The sequence below is a fragment of the Cryptomeria japonica genome, chromosome 3 (assembly GCF_030272615.1).
Source record: "Cryptomeria japonica chromosome 3, Sugi_1.0, whole genome shotgun sequence".
Taxonomy (NCBI): Eukaryota; Viridiplantae; Streptophyta; class Pinopsida; order Cupressales; family Cupressaceae; genus Cryptomeria; species Cryptomeria japonica.
In genome coordinates, this window is record NC_081407.1 from 748,742,624 (window position 1) to 748,768,530 (window position 25,907).

The 25,907-nt window shown below is 38.1% G+C and overlaps 1 long non-coding RNA gene across 1 annotated transcript; it reads left to right on the forward strand.

Moving 5' to 3' along the window:
- Positions 1–456: 456 nt before the first annotated feature.
- LOC131042301 (uncharacterized) lies at positions 457–3,738 on the forward strand. Its single transcript, XR_009105163.2, has 2 exons — positions 457–575; positions 691–3,738. It is a non-coding gene; the product is annotated as an uncharacterized LOC131042301 (long non-coding RNA).
- Positions 3,739–25,907: the final 22,169 nt, after the last annotated feature.

Sequence of the window (25,907 nt, forward strand, 5' to 3'; positions counted from 1 at the left end):
TAACAACAGTCACATCGGGGACAACTGGCTAAAAATGCTGTACGCATACGTACTATCACATTCAATCTCCTTAGGTACATATTTACTTGGAAGCATGAATGACTGTAACATTGTTCTATGTGCCAAAGTAGCTTTTCGTTCTACTTAAATACACTTCGATATCATTCCACTGGAGTAGAGTAGAAAAGTAACTCATCTTGGACGTGAGTAGCACGCCTTACATTTTGGGACCCACCCTCTTGACGTGGGAGGGATGTTGCTGTTTTGGGGTTGACGGAAAGCATTTGCACGCGGTTAACATTTGTCGGTTACTCTCACGGTCACGGGAACAGGTACAGTATGTTTTGAATTTTAAAATCTTCCTCCCGCCCGACACATTTTAAAAATCCCTCCCACTCAATACATTTCAAATATCCTTCTTACTGTTTTCGTTTTATTTTTTTCATTTCCAAAATCTGAAAGCAGATACGGCGGGCGACGACAAGGCTAGTGTTGGTCTTCTTTAAAATATCCCTCTTCAGTTGCTCGTCCACTATTTTTGCACCTCCTTTCCTGCCATTTTTATGCCGATCCAGGTAAATTGTTTTTTGTTTTCTTTTGTATAAATGTTTTGTTTTGTATTTCATATTTAGATACTGTTTTTGATGCCCTGAATGAAGTTGTGTGTGGTCATCTTGTTGAGTTGTCAAGCATATCTTCTCCAAGACTATGCAGTAATGGGAGATGCCGACAGGGTTCAAGGACCGGTGGAGCTATATCAGTGTAGATTCCCCAAAATGGTGCTGCCACTATTTGAAATCTCATTGTGTAGATTGTAACCCCAAAATGAGGTCGGCAAAATATCTGTTGGCCACAACAGTCGAGATGACGGAGTCGATCCAGTTGTTGGAGATATAATCCCAACTACTCCCACCTAACTTATCATGTCATATTCTCTGCATGTACATCAAATCTGCAGACTTGTCACAAACAGAGATTGAAGCAGATTTCCCTTGGATTGGGATGGATTATCATGTACCCTGTCTTTTGTCAAATCACATTTTTTTAGGCAGTTCAAAATATATTATTTTATGTATGCCCTCTCTCCTCCGTGCTATGTAGAAGGTCTATATATTTCATAGCTCTGCATTTTGTGTGCACTCTCTCATAGCAGAGTCCAACTCCATAGAGCTGTTAAATGTTAGCAGTTGAGTCTGTTAAAAGTTGTGTCTGAAGAAAGTCTAAATGTAAGAGCAGAAGCTCTGTCAATCAATGTGATACTTCATTTTGTTGGATATAAATCTGTTTGTCTTTATTTTGCTACTCCCCTGTTTCCTTCATGTGGTATCAGAGCCTGGTTTGTGTAAGTTTTGAAGATCAGCATATAGTGAGTCATGTTTGCCGGGAGCAAGTGATTATTGTCCATTAAGAAGAGTTCTGTTTTGCAAATTCGGGTTCGCTTCCTTGCTGTGTCAATCTGTCACCGCCATGGATTGGGTAGAGTAGAGCCTGGGCTTTATTGGGTTAGTGTTGTTTTATTAAATGAGCAAGCTTGTGCCCTTGAGTGTTTTTTATGGTTTGAAGTTGTAAATGATTTGTGAGGAAGGCGGAGCCTATGAGGTGTGTTCTAAGCTAAGGAAGAAATCACCAATACAACGGAGGATGCCAAATCACTAGCTTTTTTATTTGTTCCAGTCAAAGTCATCCCAAGAGGTAGATCGTGTGAATAGTATCAACCCAAGAGGCAGATTTGTTTTGTAAGCCCCCATTGTGTATCAAGCTTCAGGAAAGCCTTGGAAGTCGCATATGCTCTCCTAGAGCCATAATAGTCAAGTTAGATCGCAGCATATTTATAGAAGATAGCGATATGTCAAGATTGCAACAGTCGGATGAATTGTAGAAGATCGCCAGTGAAAGAGATGCCGCTCAGAGGCTCCTGCCGCCATATCCCAGTCATAAAGTTGAAGCTGCTAGGAAAACTTGCCACATAAAGATTGCAGTCGTTGAAGAACCTGGGAGTCTAGATTCAGTTGTTGGAGCAAGTTGGAGAAGAGCTGAAGGGAGTCACCGATAAAAATTATTGTTGAAGTGAAGAAGTCTGAGCAATGTGTTTGGTCAAAAGTGAAAAAGTCACCAGTGAAAAGAACTCGCCACCAAGAAAAAGAAAGTTGTTAGAGGCTCAGAAGATAAATCTGTATGTAGTTTTCAGTCAGTAAGAAGATATGAAGTAGAATGTAAACAATTTGAGCGGAGGATGTCATTGTACGTGTTGTTCTCTTATATCCATTATGAAAGTGGTTTTGTAAAATGCATAGTTTGAGAAGGGTGCATGAGTAAGTGTCTACGCTGAGAGAGAGCCAAAATTGAGTGGAAGAACATTTTCAAAGTCTGCAGTACAATGAAAGAGGAGTGATAAAAGAGACCAGAGGAGGATTTTTTTGTCAAAAGTCATTAAAAGATTGGTGAAGTTGTCAATAGATAATGAAGAAATATTGTTGAATGCAGCAGGATTCTGTAGATTGTGTAAACATGTTTGAGGCCAGTAGAGCCCATTAGAATTGAGATCCCCGAGCACCTACAATGTGACTCTATGGGAGGTGTTGATGGTAAAAGTGAATCACACCTGAATCTACGATGGACTGGTTACCAAGAGGGCCAGAGCTCATGGTTAGAGCATCCCAACAGGATCATGGGATTTCCTAGGTTTGATCTCTAAAATTTGAAAGTTTTAGATGCCAAAGCATCAGTGGAAGAAGTGAAGAATGAAATTGGAATTATGAAAATTGGTAGTTGTGATTAAGGGGGAGTGTTGGAGATATAATCCCAACTACTCCCACCTAACTTATCATGTCATATTCTCTATATGTACATCAGATCTGCAGACTTGTCACAAACAGAGATTGAAGCAGATTTCCCTTGGATTTGGATGGATTATCATGTACCCTGTCTTTTGTCAAATCACATTTTTTTGGGCAGTTCAAAATATATTATTTTATGTATGCCCTCTCTCCTCCGTGCTATGTAGAAGGTCTATATATTTCATAGCTCTGCATTTTGTATGCACTCTCTCAGAGCAGAGTCCAGCTCCATAGAGCTGTTAAATGTTAGCAGTTGAGTCTCTGTTAGAAGTTGTGTCTGAAGAAAGTCTAAATGTAAGAGCAGAAGCTCTGTCAATCAATGTGATACTTCATTTTGTTGGATATAAATCTGTTTGTCTTTATTTTGCTACTCCCCTGTTTCCTTCACCAGTCTGTCTCATTACAATCGAATGGTTAATAAATATCTACCAGGGCTCCGAAGATGTAGACGCAGAGACTGGTGTGCACTGGTCAATAGCGTTTTGGGGATCAGGTTGAGTTTGCGGACTCACTCCAGAAGCGGACACAAATCTACGGAAAGGAAGGGGACAGATTCGTTCCAAATCGTTTCGAATGGACCGAACACCAGACCCATCTTAGGAAAGATCTCATTGACAAGTTTGAGGAGTTGAGGTAAGGAACCCAAATACATTCCATTGAAGGTAAGGCTAATAGGACTGCCTCCGAACACAAAGACACGGATATAGAGATCCTCGGGGGCAAACGGTACAACAGATTGCCATCATTCTACAAGCTCTGTCACGTTATCGTTTCCGGTTATTGTTTCCGGTTGTAGTTATTCTAGCTCCAAAACGACATCTTGTTGAGTTGTCATAGTTGAGAAATATTTTGGGAATTATAGAGTATATTGCAGATTATAAAAGTTTTGTTTTCATGTTCATGATGAGGTCATTGTAGCTTCTTAGTTACTTATCATTTGATTTTTATCAATCTTATTAATGGGTGTTTTGACATGACTCAACTTAGATGAGAATTAAATTAAACTTCCATCTATCTTGAAAGGAATTAGATACCAAAATAGAAAACGATTGTCCAAAGCTTTTTTTCTGTTAGGTCTTAACTTGTGTAATCTAAATGTTGTTTTATTTTGTTCACAAAAATTAGATAAATGATAGTAGCTATAAATAATACTAAGATCTATAATGTAGGGAGGGTTGGGTATGTTGTGAAATGTAGATTAATATAGTGTATTTTGAAACACGTTATGTTTTGAAACACACTATGTTTTGAAACACATTGTTTTTTAAAATACCTTATACTTTCCTTATAATATGTGGTAAGGGGCTTCTCTTATTATAATAAGCTTCAAAATATAGAAAGGGAGAAGGGAAGAAAGGAACGAAGATACCTAGAAATGGGAGGGAGCAATAAGAGGAGAGACGAAAGAATATATATACATAGAGAGAGAGAGAGAGAGAGATGAGGCGAGGGAAGAGAGAAGAGAAGGACATTTTAGAAATAGATAGGAGTAAAGGGGGAGGGAGATAGAGGGGGGAGAGAGAGGGAGAAAACTAGAGAGGGGACAAAGAGATAGATGAGAGAGCTAGAATTTTAGAATCTCTCTCTCTTATTCTCTCCCTCTCCTCCCCCTCCCTCTCTCCCTTTCTCATTACCTCTCTTTCTCACTCTCTCCCTCTCTTTGCACCAATTAGGCTGACCTCCAATGATTAAATTGAGACACCAAGATCCAAAATCACCAAGAAGGGGAAGTGCACTAACATATTTAAATATCTTTTTTAAGGAAGGCAAGGATTCCCTGGGCACCCCTATACAAAAAAGGGTGCCTCGAGTGCACCTATTCATCGAAAACAAGGCAAATAAATGAGAAATGAAGAGCAAACAACTCAATGTTAGGGTTTAGATTACCGTGCAGAAAGATGACATTAGTTTTGAGGTAAAAAGGCTTGGAATGGACTCAGGTGAGAGCTAAGCTAGGACACATGAAAGTAGGGGCACATAAAGTTGTGTAAATTGTGCAAGGTTACAAGTTACAACACTTCACTATCTCTCTCACTCATACACACACTCCTTGTTTCTATCTCTCTATAAATCTCCTTTCCACCTCTCTCTATATATTTGTTCCTCTCTTTGTTACTTGTCTTCATCACCTTTCTCTCTCTTTATTGCTCCCTCTATCTGTATCTCCCTATCCCTCTCTATCTATATCTCATTATCTATACATCTCTCTTAGTCGCCTCATCTCTCTTGCTTTATATCTTCATCTCTCTATTACTCTCTTTATCTCCCTCTTACTCCTCTCTCTATCTCTTTCTATCCACTTCTATCTCACTATCTCTCTCTTAGTCACTCCATCTCTCTACCTCTATCTCTTTATCTCTTTCTATCCATATCTCTCTACCTCTATCTCATTATCTATACCTCTTAGGACACTATTTGGTGTTGTTATAGGTCCTATTGTGTGCTAAGGGATCATATAGTGTCCTATGACCCCTTAGGACTCCATATGACATCTTATGTATCGTTACAAGTCATATGGTGTCCTAAGGACTCATATGGTGTCCTATGACCTTGTAGGACACATGCATGGATCCCTAGGATACCATATGAACCCTAAGAATACCATATGACCCTAGAGAGGGAGAGAGGGGTAGGAGAGCAAGGGAATGGGAGGGAGACACACCTAATAGAGGAGGAGAGTGAGATAGAGAGATAGATACTGAGAGGGAGAGACAAGAGATAAATGAGAGAAAGAGAGATGGAGAGAGAGGGGGGGGAGACCGAGATAGAGAAAACATAATATTGATAAATCAACACCTTGAGGTCAACATAATTTGTATTTTGATGATGTTTCGAAATCATTGTTGAGTTATTATAGATGTATCTTCTTCTTCATCAATAACATACAAAGGTAGATCATTAAACAAAACAAGCATTGTCTCATCATCTTGCTCAATATAACTAGGTAACTCATTAAACAAAACAATCAAAAACTTGTTATCAACATTTTTTCCTTGCTCTTTATCCCATTGTTCTATATCATCATACATATCATTTTATTGCAATAAATTTAATTTTTCTATTTCTACATCATTTGCAGGTGTATTGACAAAATATAACTTTGTTTCTACCTCAAAAAAGTCTCTCTTTTATTCAACAAAATAGCTTTTTAGATATATAATAGGACCTCTTGGACAAAGGAAAATGATGCTAGGGCATGAAAGTTGATTTGCAAAAGGACTTTGATAAGATTTGAGGATTCCTTGAGGTGGAGACATCTCTTTAAAGGGTTTGTATTGGGGAATTATGACCTAGTTTTCTACATACATATAACATCTTGCATACGTTGAAAGCTTCTAAAACTTGGGATTGCAACTTTAGAAGAATCACTTGAAGGTTGAATAGGCTTACCTTGACCAAAACTTTTAAATTTGTACTTACGAACCTCTTCTTTCATAAGATGATCTATTGTAGTTGAGGGAGCTTATTTGAGGATAGGAATTGAAAGAGCCGATTAATTCTCCAGCCTCTAAAATTGAGTAATAAAAATCTTCATCTACTTCTCCTTGGTATTTATCTCACTACAAGATATTCTTCATACTACTTCGTTTGATCCTCTAAATCTTTCTCATGATGATAGGCTTGATAAGCCCACTCATCCTATTGCAAATCAAATTCCCTTGATAAGTATACTTGTAACGTCATAAATTGTACGCACTTGCTAAAGCAGTACAATTTAACACCTAGTTTAGCACCCGCCTTGGCGCAGTTGCATTTTGCAGTACATTTCCCCTTTAGCACTTAATTAATCAAATTAATTAGGTCTAAGGTCCTATTTCATCATCCTTCACATCATAAAGTCGGGCCCTTTCATTAAAGTGTGCCCCTTTTCATCTGATTCCTCCAATGCATCATCTAATCGAAAACCCTAATTAAGTCCTATTTTGAACTTGGGGGCTTGATTTCGGGGGTCAAAACATCTCAAAATCACCTGTAACTTCGGGATTCTCTCGAAAATCATCATATCTGACGGCCCTGAAAATTTGGTGAAAAGTTGTCGAGACCGTGGCGCCCGGAGTGCACACGGTCCCAGACATTTTTCCCGAAATTTTAGGAGTGCGATCCAATCATAAAATAAAGCTTAACCCCAAGAAATTGGCGGGATATTCAATCTCTAGGTCGGCCAAAAGATGAAATTGCGACCTAGGGTTTCATACATAAGAGCTCTCTTTTTTCATTTGAAGGGATCGGAATTTTGTTTTGAGAAACCTCATATGCAGCGAAAGAGTAGATCTTTGAAGACTTCAACAACATTCAACATCCCTCTATCAAGCATTTATCAATGCCATTCATCCATTTAGGGCTTGGAAGACATTGAAGAACAATAGGAGATTACCGACTGAAGATTGGCTTGTACCCCTCCCTTGGGGGTTGGGTATGATTTCATGTTGTTTTCATGTCTTTGCATAAGCTTCAATATCTCATCTATTCATGCTTTAGATCACTTTGCATCTTGATTTAGAACATTTACATTATCATTAACAAGCAATTAGGGTTTACTTTCTAGGTTGCTCTAGTTTGCTTACTTGCATTTTAGATCTTGCACACACACAAGGTTTGCACACACATTACTTTTACAATACAACTTGGCTATTCGTGGAGGTGGAAATCACCGAAGCGGGGGTTTGACTAAGGCAAAACCCTATATAGCCACCCAAACACCTTTTTCAGATATAAGTGCAGGTTTCGAGACTCGGACGACGCCGCGGGTTGTAGATCCGGAAAAAGCAGGTCGAGACAGCACCCCACACCAAATTGCAGAGCAGAATACCAGGACAGGGGCGTGGGGCGCCCTGGTCCCTGGGACAGAGGCGCTGGGTGCCCTGGTCCTCCTGACAGACAGCATTTCAGACAGTTTTCCAGAGTGCAAAACAACAGTTTCAGGTGCAGTTTCAGGTGCGGAATCAGGACAGTGGCGCTCGCGCCCCCGTCCCGAACATTTCCACTCAGATTTTGACTCCGGGTACGCATTTGCATTCTTGTTTTATCTTGGTATTTACAAATTTCCATTGTTTAAGTTCAATTCTGCAATCTTGTTATTAGTTCAGACTTACATTCTAGGGTTAGGAATTGGACTTGCCTAATCTTACCTTTCAATTACAACAAAGGAATAGAAACCCTAATAGGTAGCCCGTGGCTCTCTCTTTCACAAAAAGAAGTAGCCAATTGTGTGATACCTCTAGGCTCTTTCGTATTCCGTAATGTGTGACAAGAGGTAGGATTAGGACATGATAACCTAGTCTCGCTTTTTCCCTCACACATTTTGGTGAACCCGACGTGAATCTATCATTGCTTCTTCTTGCATTGCATTTGTTAGATCTAGATCTAGATTTAGTGTGTTTTCATTTCATTTTCATTAAAAGGAGAAAAAAAAAAAAAAAGAGTGTGTTTCTTTGCATTGTGTGTTTAATTTTCATGCAACTTTTATTTCAAAATGTCAGACTTTTATTTACAAAATGTTCATGCTTATGATGATTATTATGAGTATAGCCAAGATGAATTAGATGAAGCTTTAGATGAGTTTTTGAACCCTAAAGATGCCAAACCTTCATTTTACCAAAAACTCATAAACCTTGTTACTATGCCATTTCTTTGTGATGAGAAAGATAAGTTGAATGAGTCCTCTCAAGGGTACATTCCTATCAACTCTTCCACTGAATCTAGTAACATGGTTGTTTTCAATAATCCCCTCTATGAGGAGATGTCTCCTTTTGAATCAAAAGATAAACCTTTTAATAGATATGATCATGCTTTGTTGGATGATGCTCTTGATGACTTTGTGGCTTTATCGAAATCTTTAAACAAGAACAAGACTTCTAAATTGGTTAACATGATAAACTTGAATGAGCATAAAAAGCCTCTCTTTGAAGTCCAAGGTGCTTATCCTTCTCCCACCTTTCAAGTTCCTAAATCACCTCTCCTTACTGTCCAGGGAGGGTATGATCATGATTCCTTTCGTACTTCGAATAAACCAATCATCATTGTGCAAGGAAGAAAACCTATAAGTCCTTATAGTTATGCCAAGCAAATAACTAGAGAGAGTTATCATGCGGTTGCCCATACTTATCATACCAGAAATAATAGGCAGCCTAGTCCTCCTCCTGTTATTCCAGTTTCTCTTCCGAATCCTCAACCAATTCTTCCGCAAGCTCCACGTATTTCACAAGTTCCTAGTAAGGAATATGATCTCATAGAACAACTTAAAGTTACCCCTGCTAAGATATCCCTTTGGGATTTGATTCAAACTTCTTCCGCTCATCATAGAATGTTACAAGATGCCTTGAAAGATTTGAATGTTCCTCCATCGAATACATCTAGTAATATAGCATCTTTGGTTAACTCTGTGATGAATCCTAAAGCTCAAATTGTGTTTACCCAAGATGAGTTGCCTACTAGTGAAATTCAACATCAATATGATCCCTTGATGATTGTGGTTATCATGAAAGACACTGCTATAAGATGAACACTAGTAGATAATGGCTCTGGTCTTAATGTGTGTAGCATTAATCTTTGGCATAAGATGAATGTGGATACATCCCTAATTGAGCCGGACTCTCGTCCTATTCGAGGCTTTGATAATGTGGCTAAAACTTCATTAGGTACTATCACCTTACCCATCACAGTGGGGCCTGTTACTTTGCCTACTCCTATCCATGTTATGTCGGGAAATCTAACATACAACTTGTTACTAGGGAGACCTTGGATTCACAGTATGCAAGTTGTCCCCTCTACATTGCACAGACAAGTTAAATTTATCTATAACAATAAGACATATACCTTGATAGGTGATACTAATTTCCAAGCTTGTTTACAAACATCTACTTCCAAAGGGGGTTCTTCTAAGCCATCCTCGTCTAGTGATGACTCTTTAAACAAAACACCTATCGATGAATCCTCACTCTCTGATGATCAAAATTCTTTGGATGAGTCTGGAGCTCCTGAAGAAGACTCTTCTCGACTTGAAACTACACATAAGAAGGATTTTGATCCTGAGAAGGTTCTCGCAGACGATGATTGGGGATCCCTTGATTTTAATCCCACCTTTGTAGGTGAATATAAGGTTCCTTCTAGAGAGCTTAAAGTTGAAAAGAAGGAAGAAGCTAAAAATCAATCAACATTACCTGAGCCTATGAGCAATAATTTTGTGGCTACTTCCCAAACTTCTTCTCCTCACACCTCTAATGCTGAAGAGTTTGATTCTTTGTCTAATGAAAAACCGCCTTCTCTTTCTGAAATGGCTGATCGTTATGGTCGTGGTTTTCGCATTTTTGCTAAGCATGGGTATCATGGAAATGGTTGTGGCGCTCACGAACAAGGGATAAAAGTTCCTCTAGAGAATAATCTTCACAATTATGCCTTTGGACTTGGCTATAATCCCTGCAAGCGTACTAAAGCTTCTAAGAGACCATGTATTAGTGTTAATGCTATTTCTACATCTCTATCAATGCAACACCCTGAGTACATTGATGAGGATCCTTCGTGTGCTTGTGCTTTTGATGTTTTTCCTACCGATGATGCTTTAGCTGAGTTTTTAGGAGCATATGATACTCTTCCTCGTTATCATCACAATAGGGGACTCCCTTATTGTTTGAACACTGAAGCCTATTTTGGAAAAGAGATTGATAATGATGAGATTGTGAAAGAATTCCCTCAGTTAAAGGATACTCCTCAACAAAGTAATCTTCTCATAAGTGACACTACTAATGTTAAGATGGATCCTTGCAATGAAGAAAAAGTTATTAAAATTGGAAAATGTTTGGATGAAGAGGAACAAAAACAATATGAAGATTTATTGCATGAATTCCCCGAGATCTTTGCTTGGACATACTCTGACATGCCTGGTATAGATCCTAAGATTGTTACTCATAATATTGTCTTAGTCCCTGATGCTAAGCCCGTGAAACAAAAGATTCGAAAAATGAATCCTAAGGTGGCTCTGCTTGTTAAGGTTGAGATTGAAAAGTTATTGGAGGCTGGATTTATCCGCCCTATTGATTACTCCCCATGGATTTCAAATATTGTCGCTGTGGCTAAACCAGATAATAAAATAAGAATGTGTACCGATTTCCGAGATTTAAATAAGGCTTCTTTAAAAGATGATTTCCCTCTTCCAAACATTGACATGATAGTTGATTCTACGGCAGGACATGCCTTGTTATCCTTCATGGATGGTTTTTCAGGATACAATCAAATTTTCATTAACCCTCAAGATCAATTCAAAACTGCTTTCACCACTCCTTGGGGTACGTTTTGTTGGATAATGATGCCTTTCGGACTTAAAAACGCCGGTGCAACTTATCAACGAGCGATGACCCTTATCTTTCACGATTACATGCATAAGATTTTAGAAGACTATGTTGATGATGTTTTAGCCAAATCCATTCTTCGCATAGATCATATTAAGATCCTTCATCAAATCTTTGAAAGGATTCGTAAATATCACATGCGCTTGAATCCCTGAAAATGTGTTCTTGGTGTGGATAGTGGAAAACTATTAGGATTCATAGTTTCGCATCGTGGGATTGAGGTGGATACTAAGAAAATAGATTCTATTGTCAACATGCCACCTCCTAGAAATGTGTCTCAACTCAAAAGCTTACAAGGAAAAATTCAAGCTATTCGTAGGTTCGTATCTCAACTTGTGGATCGTACCTTTCCTTTTACTCAACTTCTCAAAAAGAATATCACTTTTCAATGGAATGAAGATTGTCAGCAAGCATTTGAAGATTTAAAAATGTATTTGGCTAATCCTCCTATCCTTCGACTGGCTGAACCTTCTAAACCCTTCCTTCTTTATACGGCTGCGTCCTCTCATGCTCTTGCAGCATTATTGGCACAACATGATAAAGATGGTAAGGAGTGTCCGGTTTATTATATAAGTCATACTTTACTCGATTATGAGACCCGATATTCTGCGATAGAAAGACAATGCTTGGCCTTGGTGTTTGCGACTCAAAAATTGAGACATTATCTCTTAAATTCAGAAGTCCACATCATGGTAAAGTTTGATCCTTTGAAGCATCTTTTCTCTAAAACTGATTTATCAGGACGCCTAGCTAAGTGGGTTATGATGTTAACTGAATTTGACCTTAAATTTGTTTCACAAAGAGAAATTAAAGGGCAAGCGTTGACCGATCACCTTGCTGAGGCCCCTTGACCTTTCTCCTTCCCTAACCATGAGTCTTTTCCTAACGACTTCATTCTTTGTACAGAGAAAGATGAAACTTGGGAGTTGTATTTTGATGGCTCTAAGTGTCGTACGGGATTGGGGGCAGGTGTTGTTCTGATTTCTCCTACAAAGAAGTCTATTCCCTTATCTTATCGTCTCAATTTCCTATGTACCAATAACATTGCTGAGTATGAGGCTCTTATAGCAGGAATAAAGGTAGCCTTAGCTCTGAATATAAAACACAGACATATTTTTGGAGATTCTCAACTGATTATAAGACAAGTAACAGGACTGTATCAAGCAAAACAAGACAAGTTATCACAATATAAAGACCTTGCTATCTCTTTGTTACAAAAATTTGATTCTTACACCATAGAACCTGTTCCTCGAAAAGATAATCGACATGCAGACGCAATGACATGTGTGGCTTCTCTTGTATCTTTAGAGGACCCTGTGGTTGATCTTAAATTTGTTATTCACAACCTTACTTCTCCAGCTATTGTAGATGATTCCAGCCTGGTGACATGTTGCGACTTCATAGACTCAGATGAATGGTACTCACATATTGTAAGATACTTGACTGATGGTACCTTTCCTGATTCCGCCAATAGGAACACCAGGGCTAGAGTTCGCAAGTTGTCTGCTAGGTATATCATTCTTTCTAATGTTCTTTACCAAAGGGGTTATAACGGTCTTCTCCTTCGCTGTCTTAACAAATCAGAAATCCCTATTGCTCTTGAAGAGGCGCATTCAGGTGCCTGTGGGGGGCATTTTGGAGGTAAATCCTTGGTTCAAAGATTACTTCGTATGGGATATTATTGGCAAACTATGCAGCAGGATTCTTTTTCATTTGTTAAGAAATGTCATCAATGTCAACAACACAATAATTTGATTCATGCTCCTGCCCAAGAACTCCGTTCTCAGGTAGCTTCTTGGCCTTTCTCTGCATGGGGGTTGGATCTTATTGGTAAAATCTCCCCTCCTTCATCTCAAGGACATACTTTCATTATAACCGCAACAAATTACTTTACAAAGTGGGTAGAAGCCGTTCCCCTTCGCTCTACTACTGCTGAAGTGATTTGTCGATTTCTTCTAGAAAACATTATTTCTCGATTTGGGATACCTTCCACTATAATCTCTGATAATGGGACATCATTTAAGAACAAAGACGTGAAGCAATTCCTCGAGAAATATCATATTAAACATCAATTTTCTACACCATACTATCCTCAATCAAATGGTCAAGCCGAATCATCCAATAAAATAATCGAACAAATTCTTCGCAAAACCGTGAACAAGCATGGTAAGGATTGGAGTACTCAGCTAATCTATGCTCTTTGGGCCTACCGAACGAGTGTACGAATTGCCACGAGAACTACTCCTTATAATCTTGTTTATGGTGCTGATGCTATTATGCCTTTAGAATTAGAGATTCCATCGCTTAGAGTTTCTCTCAAAGGTATAATAGATGATGACTCCTATAGAGAACAAAGACTTCAACAGCTTGAGATGCTTGATGAACAGCGTATAAATGCTCTTGAGCATATTCAAGCATATCACAAAACTCTACAATGAAGCTATAATGATAAGGTTATTCAACGTTCCTTCTCAGTGGGTGACTTAGTGCTCTATGAGAATCAGCACAATGTGAATGCCTTACCTGAAGAAAAGGGAAAATTCAGTCCTAATTGGCTTGGACCGTATATCGTTATTGAAGATTATGGATTAGGTGCTTACAAAATAGCAGATGTAGATGGTACACCTCTTAAAGACCCTATAAACGCTATGCACTTGCGTAGATACTATGCTTAATGCCTCATTCCTTGTCATTTATCTATTTCCTTTCTCACTTCTTCAAAATTGGATAATATGTTAACATATCTTTGATTAGAGCAAATAGAATTAAATGATGTTTTGTTTAATCTATATTGCTTCGTTCCTGACAAGCATGTGTCTTTACTTTATGGTTTGTCTTGAATTCATTTATGTAAATTACAAAAGATTTACATTTTCATTGTGTTGACATATTATACAATGTTTTTATGTGTTAAGTTGAATCATGTCATGTTGTGTTTAAATTCAAATTAAATCACATTGGTAGGCTTAATACATACTTTCTTCCTTATCATCAATATAGTACTTGATCAAATATTTTAATTAAGTCACACATGTATCAATTTAATCATGGAGCATTGAGAAATCAATCACATGGAAATTAAATTCAGAACATACATGTACATTTACCAAATGTATTAACTTTAATCACAATACACATTGTTTAGGCATTAAAGATAACACGTTTGAAACAAAGAAGCATGTATATATATATATATATGTGTGTGGATCAGTATACAAAGGTAGGTCCCTACACATCCAAAATATGACCTACCCTACATCATAAGATCATCTCCTATCCCTAGGGCTGGTGGCTGGAGAGTGACGACTAGAAGCTCCCTCCTGATCCGGCCGTGCAGGTGGACCCATAGGCGTATATCGTGATATAGATCGCGAATGGCTCCGAGAGGAACTCCTACGATCCCTATCCATAAGGATAGCGCGATACGAGGTAGCCTCGGCCTGAGTTGCTGCTAGATCACGTTGTGCCCGCTGAAGGTCCTCTGATAGAGCTCTCTCTCTCTCCCTCCATATCTCTACCTGTACTCGGAATGGAGAAAACAAATCATCATGCCGACCCGCGTTCCCTTGAGGTCTATAAGCAACCTGTGAGGAACTAGGGATCTGCGTTGTCGTAGAGATATCTGTCACTGCTTGCTAGATCAAGGAGCGCCACTCCTGCACATTAGCTGTAGCAGTGGAACAGATTTTGTGTTAGTACCATTTTATATCATCAAAACATCAATCAATCAATATAAACCTACTATACCTGGATCTCCCTCACGCCAGTAGGGATCGTGATATGGTAGCATCTGTGACTGGGAATTACTAGGCTCCCCACGCTCGAGCGATCTGTGCGCGATAGGTGCAGGTCTCCAGATCGCCTCGTGTTCCCCCTTTTGGGGAATAAGAGGAGGATCCAGGGCTATGGTATCATCTCCTGAATGATGGGGAGCTGCATCTGACTCCTCCTCATCTCTATTCTCTTCCTCCTCATCATCCCCATCCTCATCTGTATCCTCATTCTCCTCATCATCATCTCTCTCCTCCTCCTCGTCATCCTCATCCTCCTCCTCCTCGGCACTAGGCTGATCTCCTATAGGCAGATCAAGACCTCCTGCCTCCTCATGATCCTCTCCCTCCTCTGGCTCCTCCGATCTGGATCCCTGATCCTCATCTCGATCTCCATGCCTCCATGGACCTGGATGGCCTATCGGGTGATCCAGTGGAAAGATAGGCCCTAGGTATGATCTCATAAACCAGGAATGATACCTGCGCTGTGCCCCGGGGTCTGCAGCATAATCAGTGACCACATCCTGGTCGGACCCCTCCATATCTGTGATCTCGATATCGTCTATCGTCGGTCTCGCTACTGCTCTGGGTTTGGGAAGGACTCGGGAGTGTCGAGTGTAGATGGGTACATCGGCTGGAACATACTGCTCTAGCCCAAACTGCCTCCGTACTCGATCAAAGTAGAATGGGACTATGATGTGGGGATATCGTCCTCTCAGTAGGCGGTTCCTTTGTAGGCATGCTAACTGTCTCTCCATCCCATCACATCTGTGCATCTGCAGATATGGTCTCCACATGGTCACCTCAGCTATCAATCTGTCAACTATCACTCTCCAATACAATAGATCTCCAAATCTCCACTCACTGGTAAGTGGATAAGCAAATATCCTAGGTCGCTCGCTAGCTGTACTCATCGGATAGCCGATAGGCCTGGTGCATGTAAAGTGCTCAAATATCCACACCTGCAGAAGTGTGCATGTCATCAAGCTGCAACCCTGTCTGAAAACATACTCCTCGAGGTCGTGATAGAGATGTGCAAGCATAATCCGACCCCAGGCATATACTCTCCTGTGTCTCTCCATAGCCCTGATGCACCATGTGAGACCCCCATGCATGTGTGTACCTCGCCCGTTAGGGCAGACAACTAGTGCAATGATGGCTATCATAAGACGTCTCATGAGGGGCACCTCTCCTGTAGGATGTAAGAGCTAGCTGACCATGATACGACCTCTCGTCTCACTCGGCATGACTCTCCCTATGCAATATACCTGCTCCCTCTGATGATCCTCTACTGATCGATCGGTCGCATATGTCACGGTAGCTCCTTTGATCGGTAGGCGAAGAATGCGGTACACATCCCCAAGTGTCACTGTCATCTCCCCTACTGGAAGCTGGAACGTGCATGTGTCAGGATCCCATCACTCCATGAGTGCCATCAGCATCGCAGGATGAAATCAAATGGCCGGCATAAGAATCATAGACCATAAACCCACGATCGACAATGTGTCTCTCTTTGCCTGAGTAAGCCGGGGAATCTGATCTCGCAAACTGCGAAGAATCTGCCCCGCCGTATGCTCTCTCATATATGGGAGACCCTGCAACACAAAAACATAACTATAATCAGTACTCAATCATCAAAATCATTCATGCAAACTGTCGAACATCGTATGCTAACCCTGGTATCTCTTGCCAAGTCCTGATTGGGACCATGGTGCCCTGTCAGGGACCATGGCGCCCTGTCAGGGACCATGGCACCCTGAGGGGACCATGGCGCCCCACAGGGACCATGGCGCCCTATGTGGGACCCACGATCAGATTCCAGGGCCCGCAAACGATCACAGAAAGTCAAATGCAGAAAATCAAAAGTCAAAGTTCAGTCAACTCACCTCGTCCAGTGGCTCGTCATCGATCACGGCCTGTCGCATGATCTCAATCCTCATGGGACGCTCCGGTCATCGTGAAGGCATGATGGTGGCTATGTGGGCTCCGCTGCAATAGACAATACTCAGAATCAACAAAGTGACAAATGCAAATGTCACTTTCAAGGTATATACTTTCATTCTTCAAAACCCTAATTTTCCTCTATCACTCATTTCATCATAACTTGAGTTTGGGAGATGCGATTTTCGAACCGTTTGTTGCGTAGGAATCGTATTTTCATTCCCCTACTCTCGGGATGTTCCAAAAAGTGCTCTGATGAAGCCTTTTTAGTGAACACCCCTCATCAATACTCTATTACACAATTTGTCATAAGTAAATATGCTACCCTGTTTCACCTCCCTAATAAGCAAGTCGAAACAGGGGGGGCATATATCTACTCACAAGTTTCATCACTTTCCTTAGTAAGCATTAGGTGATTTTGTGATCTAACGTGTGTTTTGTAGGGTGCGGTTCCTAATTGTGTACTGCAGATACCGCTGGGGGCTTCGTCCGACAACTTATGGATATATCCTTTTTCAAATGATGTTTACTTTCTGTACTTTAGCTTGCATATGCACGTAGGACTCATATGACCGCTAAAGTGGGGGCTAAATGTAACGTCATAAATTGTACGCACTTGCTAAAGCAATACAATTTAACACCTAGTTTAGCACCCGCCTTGGCGCAGTTGCATTTTGCAGTACATTTCCCCTTTAGCACTTAATTAATCAAATTAATTAGGTCTAAGGTCCTATTTCATCATCCTTCACATCATAAAGTCGGGCCCTTTCATTAAAGTGTGCCCCTTTTCATCTGATTCCTCCAATGCATCATCTAATCAAAAACCCTAATTAAGTCCTATTTTGAACTTGGGGGCTTGATTTCGGGGGTCAAAACATCTCGAAATCACCTGTAACTTCAGGATTCTCTCTAAAATCATCATATCTGACGGCCCTGAAAATTTGGTGAAAAGTTGTAGGGACCGTGGCGCCTGGAGTGCACACGGTCCCAGACATTTTTCCTGAAATTTTAGGAGCACGATCCAATCATAAAATAAAGCTTAACCCCAAGAAATTGGCAGGATATTCAATCTCTAGGTCGGCCAAAAGATGAAATTGTGACCTAGGGTTTCATACATAAGAGCTCTCTTTCTTCATTTGAAGGGATCAGAATTTTGTTTTGAGAAACCTCATATGCAGCGAAAGAGCAGATCTTTGAAGACTTCAACAACATTCAACATCCCTCTATCAAGCATTTATCAATGTCATTCATCCATTTAGGGCTTGGAAGACATTGAAGAACAATAGGAGATTACCGACTGAAGATTGGCTTGTACCCCTCCCTTGGGGGTTGGGTATGATTTCACGTTGTTTTCATGTCTTTGCATAAGCTTCAATATCTCATCTATTCATGCTTTAGATCACTTTGCATCTTGATTTAGAGCATTTACATTATCATTAACAAGCAATTAGGGTTTACTTTCTAGGTTGCTCTAGTTTGCTTACTTGCATTTTAGATCTTGCACACACACAAGGTCTGCACACACATTACTTTTACAATACAACTTGGCTATTCGTGGAGGTGGAAATCACCGAAGCGGGGGTTTGACTAAGGCAAAACCCTATATAGCCGCCCAAACACCTTTTTCAGATATAAGTGCAGGTTTCGAGACTTGAACGACGCCGCGGGTTGCAGATCCGAAAAAAGCAGGTCGAGACAGCACCCCACACCAAATTGCAGAGCAGAATACCAATACAGGGGCGTGGGGCACCCTGGTCCTGTCAGGACAGGGGCACTGGGTGCCTTGGTCCCTGGGACAGAGGCGCTGGGCGCCCTGGTCCTCCTGATAGACAGCATTTCAGACAGTTTTCCAGAGTGCAAAACAACAGTTTCAGGTGCAGTTTCAGGTGCGGAATCAGGTTAGTGGCTCCCGCGCCCCCGTCCCGAACATTTCCACTCAGATTTTGACTCTGGGTATGCATTTGCATTCTTGTTTTATCTTGGTATTTACAGCTTTCCATTGTTTAAGTTCAATTCTGCAATCTTGTTATTAGTTCAGACTTACATTCTAGGGTTAGGAATTGGACTTGCCTAATCTTACCTTTCAATTACAACAAAGGAATAGAAACCCTAATAGGTAGCCCGTGGCTCTCTCTTTCACAAAAAGAAGTAGCCAATTGTGTGATACCTCTAGGCTCTTTCGTATTCCGTAATGTGTGACAAGAGGTAGGATTAGGACATGATAACCTAGTCTCGCTTTTTCGCTCACACAATACTTATATTCAAGTTCCCAAGGGGTTTGAGTAGGTATGGGTTGGTGGTAAGCATATTGAATATGCTAATAGCTCACTGTAGTAAGTTTGTCTGGGATAAAACTAGCAGTGTTTTGAGTCTAATATAGATAATATGGTGTAGGAATATCACTCTCATGAAATAGGGGTTGATAAGACAAACTCTTATGAAGTATAGACATATTTATTCATTCAAAGAGCCAAAGAATCAAAATAAAATAGATTTGCTTTAAAACATACCAACACTTGGACTATTGAACCAATAGATTTGAACTCAGAGTCACTAGGCATGTGAAGATATTGCCTCAAAAGGAAGATATCATTGATATAAATACAAATATCAACAATGTATGGAAAATCCTTAGAATGAAACAATCCAAACTATCCCACTTGGTGTGCCAAAAGCTGTTGTTACTAAGGATTGTGCCCAAATGCTAAGATGTAAAAATTAGTAATCTTGCACAACATGGAGAGTTTCTCAAGCTTTGAGTGACCTAAAACAAGGATGAACCTCCATATTATGGGATACTTCTCTTAGAAAACCTCCTAACATTATTGCACTGGAGAAGAGAAAATGATAGAAATATTGCTTTTGAATTGAAAACTACTAGCCCTAGGAGGTGATGCATTAAAAGTTTGAGATTCTACTTGCTATCCTAAAATCACAATCAACTTCAATGGAGATCAAATTTCATTCGCAACTCAAATTAGAAACATGTAGTATATAATTGATTCATAGGAAAGTTTTAAATTCAATAATTGCTTGAAGGAAAATGATTGTATTCACAACTTCAACTTGTCAAAAAACTCAACAAAACTTGCAACATCTACTAACATGACACTTCTTGCCTTGAAAATGCATAAATGAGACAAAATTGAAGGATCTTTAAACAAACCATATGAACATCATCATGTCATCCATTTAGGAGTCAAATAAAAAGTTTAGATTCTATTTATTGGTTACATGTTATCTCTATTAGCTACGTCTATGGAAAACTATAAAATTTTGTAGGCTAGAGCAAGTGTAGATTATGTCATTGAAAGACTCATTCAAAATAAATAATATTGAAGCTTTAAATAAAAACACCATGTAACAAAAGAAATCAAGCTCATGATTATAGTTTTTACATTCATGATGAGTGTAAATGAGACAATGAATTCACTTATCAACAACATCTGATGTCAACTAGAGGGGAGATTTGTCACCAAGATATTGAATATTGGGGCACACATTAGTGTGTCCAATTGTGATCAAATATAAGAAATGATTTTTTTTTTATTTGTGTGTGATAGATTCCATCAGTTTTGATGTTAAACCATTTGTGCATATTTAGGATTAAGATTATATATGCTATATACACAAAAATGTGACTATACATAGACAATTATGCATGAAGTTAACCAATATAGCTCACATGGACACACAATTTAGTCACAAAAAAAGAAAATTAATATAATGAAAGCATACAAAATATTTTTGTCCACCGTGCCTTCTCAATGCACCAAGCTATGATATTCATATATCCAAGGATATAAATTGGGTAGACTATAATATTAAATTCTCATAATGACAATACAACAATGTGTAACATCTAAGAATTTCATTCAAATAGATTGGTGTTCAACAAATTTATAGATTTTTGTGTGAGAAAATAGAGGGCCTAGATTAGTTGGAGAGACCAAAGGTTCTCACAGTTTGAGAGGATTGGGAGAATAAGAAGAGAACAAGTTTCATGCTTGTAATTGAGGAACTCAACGTCTCTCCATGATTCAAGGGGAATCAAGGATGAGTGACACGTGTCTTGGATAGAGTGGATGGTAAGGATCTAAAAAGTATTTTTTTTAGGGATGTGAAAATAACTCCTATGCCTTAAGTATTGCAAGTGTACAAGTGATATGACATATGCACCTACTTGAGAAATTGAGAACATAAATATTTGAATATTTATTATTAGGCATGCACAAATGATTAGGGATATTAATTAATTTTTCTTACGTGTTTAATTAATTAAATATTCTAGTGTTTATTGAATTTTTAGATGGGGGTGAGATATATATTTATTTACCTAAGGGAGCTTATAGAAAAATGATGTGGAGTAAACGCTAGAAATAGGTATCAATAATAATAAATTTTATTATTTAATTAATTTTAGAAAGAAAATAAAATAATTAATCAAATACAAATGATTAATTAGAAATAAAATGACAATAGATGAGCTGGAATGATGATGTGTCAATTTTAGTTGTCTAAATATACTTTTTTGTGAATTGTATAGTGAACATTTAATTTATTTGAAACAATATTCTTATGACCCAAAATATAGAGTCACACTTGCAACATTAGCTATCAATTGATGGAGTAGCCCTAATAGAGAAGTCCCCCGTTATCCCATAGTCTCTCTAACCCTATGCTGTTGGTTTTACCCAGTACGACATATCTGTAGGGTTCTCCCATAGCCCTTATGCGGGACGGTCTTACCCTCCAGCTTAGGTTTTTATGGCAATTCATCAAGAAGAGGACTAAAATCATAATAAATTCAATCCAATTATCTCACACAATGTTTAAGTACCACATGCTAATCACAATGAAGTGTGTTACAAAATACTAAAAAACTAATCAAGTACCTAGTAGAATAATAAGAACATCCTCATAAGTGTTCTTTTGGTCCAACCCTTGCTTGTAGTGATTCGATATTTTGTTACATATTCGTGACCACAATTTATGTTGATTTGTTCATTTTTTTTCTTCTCTTTAAGAAATATCTAAAGAGAATTGAAAATTTCCTTGTCTAGCTTGTTCAAAAGGTTTTAAGTAAATTTTGGTATGCTTCTATACCTTATTCTTTGTCTTATTCACTCAATATCTCTCGAATTATCACCTTCTTGCTTTAGGAGGGTTGCCTCCTATGGGATGAATGAAGTTATTGTGATTCACTTATATGTACACTTTTGTGTATTATTGTATTTATGTTACAAAATTGAAAAGTTCATATATGATATTTAGAGTTTTAAAGAAAACATATGAATTGCTTATTCATTAGATATAGTTGCATATTTGCATTTAGTGATTTCAATGGAAAGGAAATTATATACAATGTTGAGTTTGTTAGGGTTTATAATTTTGTTTTCAAATAATCCTTGAACATAATTAAATATACACATGACTATTTCTTGGATCAAATTTTAGGACTACATCTAAAATCAGTTTTGTTCATAGATATTACTAAAAGACCTATATGAAAATCTTGTTTTGCCATAACTTTGGCTATCATAAGCCTATGAATTAATTTATAGAAGTCAGTTTAATATAAAATATTTCTCATCTTGACTACATTAACTATCAACAAGAAAAAATATTCTAGCTTGACATTTTTTACCACATTGATTACCTACATATAAAACAAAAATGATAGAGAAATAATATAAAATTTTGACCAAAAAACTTATAATTATTTTCACCGAGGTACATTCATTGCATATATTTGGTTCTTTAAATTATTTTTATTATTTTTAGATGGGAGGTGAGGGACTCCACAACCCAAATGAAAAAAAAAAAGTGGGGCGGGATGTTTACGTTACCCCAAACGCACAAAAACCAGCAATGACGCATGCTTCCTGTTAAGTCTAACTGCACGGAAACAGTGCGGTCAACATTTCCTGATCTCAGATGAACCAAATGTCTCCACATCATAGGTCATGTGGGTCTGTTACCTCCATTCCATCGTAGCAAGTGGACATGGGAGGGATGTATGTCAATGGGCTCCGGATGCATGTTGTTTGTATGACAGTGTCGTTTTGGAGCCAGAATAGATGTATCCCTGAGGTGATAGTGCGGGACCCACTCTTTTGAAACAAGGAGGAGTAAAATTACTTGCTTTTATAGCATCCCATGTGAAGATGTATGTGTGGGACCTACCCTTTTGAAAAGGAAGGAGTAAAAGTACTTGCTTTTAAAGTATCACATGTGAGGCATTATGTGTGAGACCCCTTTGAAGCAAGAAGGAGTAAAAATACTTGCTTTTAATGTGAGACCCATCCTTTTGAAGGAGGAAGTTTTATTGTTGGCAAACAAAAGTCATGTCAATCTGAAAGTGGACTGGACTTGCCAATTGACCAGGGCGTGATAATCTTCAGAATAAATAACATTACTTGGAGAAAAGTTATTGACATGAGATCAAAATGTATTAAACATTGAAGATTGGTATTGTAGCGCATATCTACCAACAATCAAATCAGGACAACAATTGACTAAAAATGCTACACTCTCCTCGGGTACATATTTACTAGTAAACATGTGCAATCCTCTTCAACCAAAAGTTATTGACACAAGATCAAAATGTATTAAACATTGAAGATTGGTATTGTAGCTCATATTTACCAACAATCAAATTAGGACAACAATTGACTAAAAATGCTACACTCTCCTTGGGTACATATTTACTACTAAACATGTGCAATCCTCTTCAACCATGCGTTTTCAATAAATTATGCACCAATGAACTCTAACATTGTTCAATCTACCACTCTAACTTTTTGTTGTACTTAAATAGGCTTCAATGTAATTCAAGTGGAGTACAAAAGTATCTCATCTAGGACGTGAGCAACATGCCTTCCTTTTTGACCAAAAATGTTTTTAACATGATTGACATTGAAATCTTTCATCAGACGATCCAACTGTGTTGATGTTAAAACCAACGAAACTTTCAAGTTCTATATATGCCAAGCTAAAGTCTTTTCCTATTAAAATTAGGTATCCTTTGATGTTAATTTGTTAAAAATTAATTTCATCTAGCCTGACTTAGATTTCTACCAAGGTGCACTACTTAATTGTTTGTCTATTTCAGTCGAAATTTTAACCATAGAATTTTAGGATTTTTTGTTTCAATTTGGATGGGGCTTTATTGTTGATAGTGTGCTTGTGGTTATGATTTAATCTTGTAATATATCTATATTATATATGATAATAATTATTGTATATATTTAATCAGATTTCTATACGAACATATGAAAATTCAAGAATGACATATTAAGAAATGATAATTACATTACTATGTGTAATTATTATATGATAAAGTGTCTCATTTATAAAATAAGGTGCTCATGTCAACACTTATTGTTTTTTATTAAAAAAGTAGTGATAACAAGGGCACTGACCCTTTACATAATTGAACTATCGAAAATCACAACACAGAGACAACACTATAACAACAAATATCTTCAAAAAGGAACCAAGTCTTTTTAGCAATCAAAAACAACAACAGGAAAGGAAAACAAATTACAGAGGTGCCATGTGCACCCCCGAGGCCTCCATAGTACTGCTCCATTCATTAGACAGGAATTTGTAGAACACTCATTTTTCTTTGTGAACAAATAATTTAGTATTTTATATGTATAACTAATGAGACAATAATGCACACGCATTGGAGTGTTCTATATTATATGTTTGTCCTATGTCTTATATTCTAGAAAAAATATGTAAAATATAGAGAGATCATTTTAAAACAAAAAAATTATGTTGCTAATAGATGTACATGCATATAAAGAGTTCTCTATATTTTATTCACTATATATTCATAAATAAACATTGAGAAATAAAAAGATGAACTCAAACATATATCTAACAACAAAATGTCACTATTAAATTTGAAGTTAATTGATTGAACAAAGGCCAGTTGAATGGTATTGCAAAGAATTTTGTTGATGTTTTTCATCCTCTTAAGAATAATTTATACCCATTTTACTTGGCCACTTGGTTGACAATTAAAAAAGATGTTCCTACTATTCAATGATCTTAACTTACATTTCTATTATTTTCCATTTTCATTCACATTGTTTGGTCTAAAAGTTTTAGAGGACAATAACTTCATCACCAAGCCTTCTAGTTATCATAACAAAGATGGTTGTAGATATCCAAGCTAGACATGTTGTGTTTAAAGGACATCCTATAGTGAAACACAATACAATGAATATTTTTAGTTTGGTCGACCTCAATTGGTTCTATTCTTGATATGTTTTTGTAGTGTTCATGGTATTAAAATTGTCACACACTTAAGAGAATTCTTATGACCCATGATTATAGGAACTAATATGCAATGTTAGTGGTGACAACTTGAAATTCCCCTCTTTGTTGATCCTAATTGGGAATTAAAGGAGTTGGATGTTTATGACAGTAGGGATATGGGATTGGTGTATGAGGGGATGAGTGGGATAAGATAGAGGATGGAATTTTGGGATATAAGGACCCAAAGTGAATTTAGTTGTTGGGAGATATGTGATAGTGGATTTAGGGATATACAGACCCAAAATGGATTAAGATGGATAGTGGTTTTAGGTCAATATGATGGAGGAGGGAAATGGCAATAAATGGTTTAGAGGAACAATGGGAATAAGTTATGGATTTGGAAGTATGCTTGGGTTTTACAATAGCTGTACCAATTTTTTTGGATCAAGTGCCTTGGTATATGTAATCAAGACCTTGTGATTTTTTATTTTCTTTGACATGGATGGGCTCTAAGGTATTTTTCTCATGTAGGCCCATGGGGGCATCACTAGCTGGGAAAAATCATATCATGTGCATTCATATGGGGGATTTAATATCCCAAAAATGAGGGTACAATATATTACCTATTGGTGAAAATATGGGGATTTTTAATTCGGGCTATGAAAAAATGCAATATTTAGCACAAGTGGGGGCCTTTTAATTTAGGTTGTGTATTGGGAGGGGGTAGAAAAAAAGGATTCTAG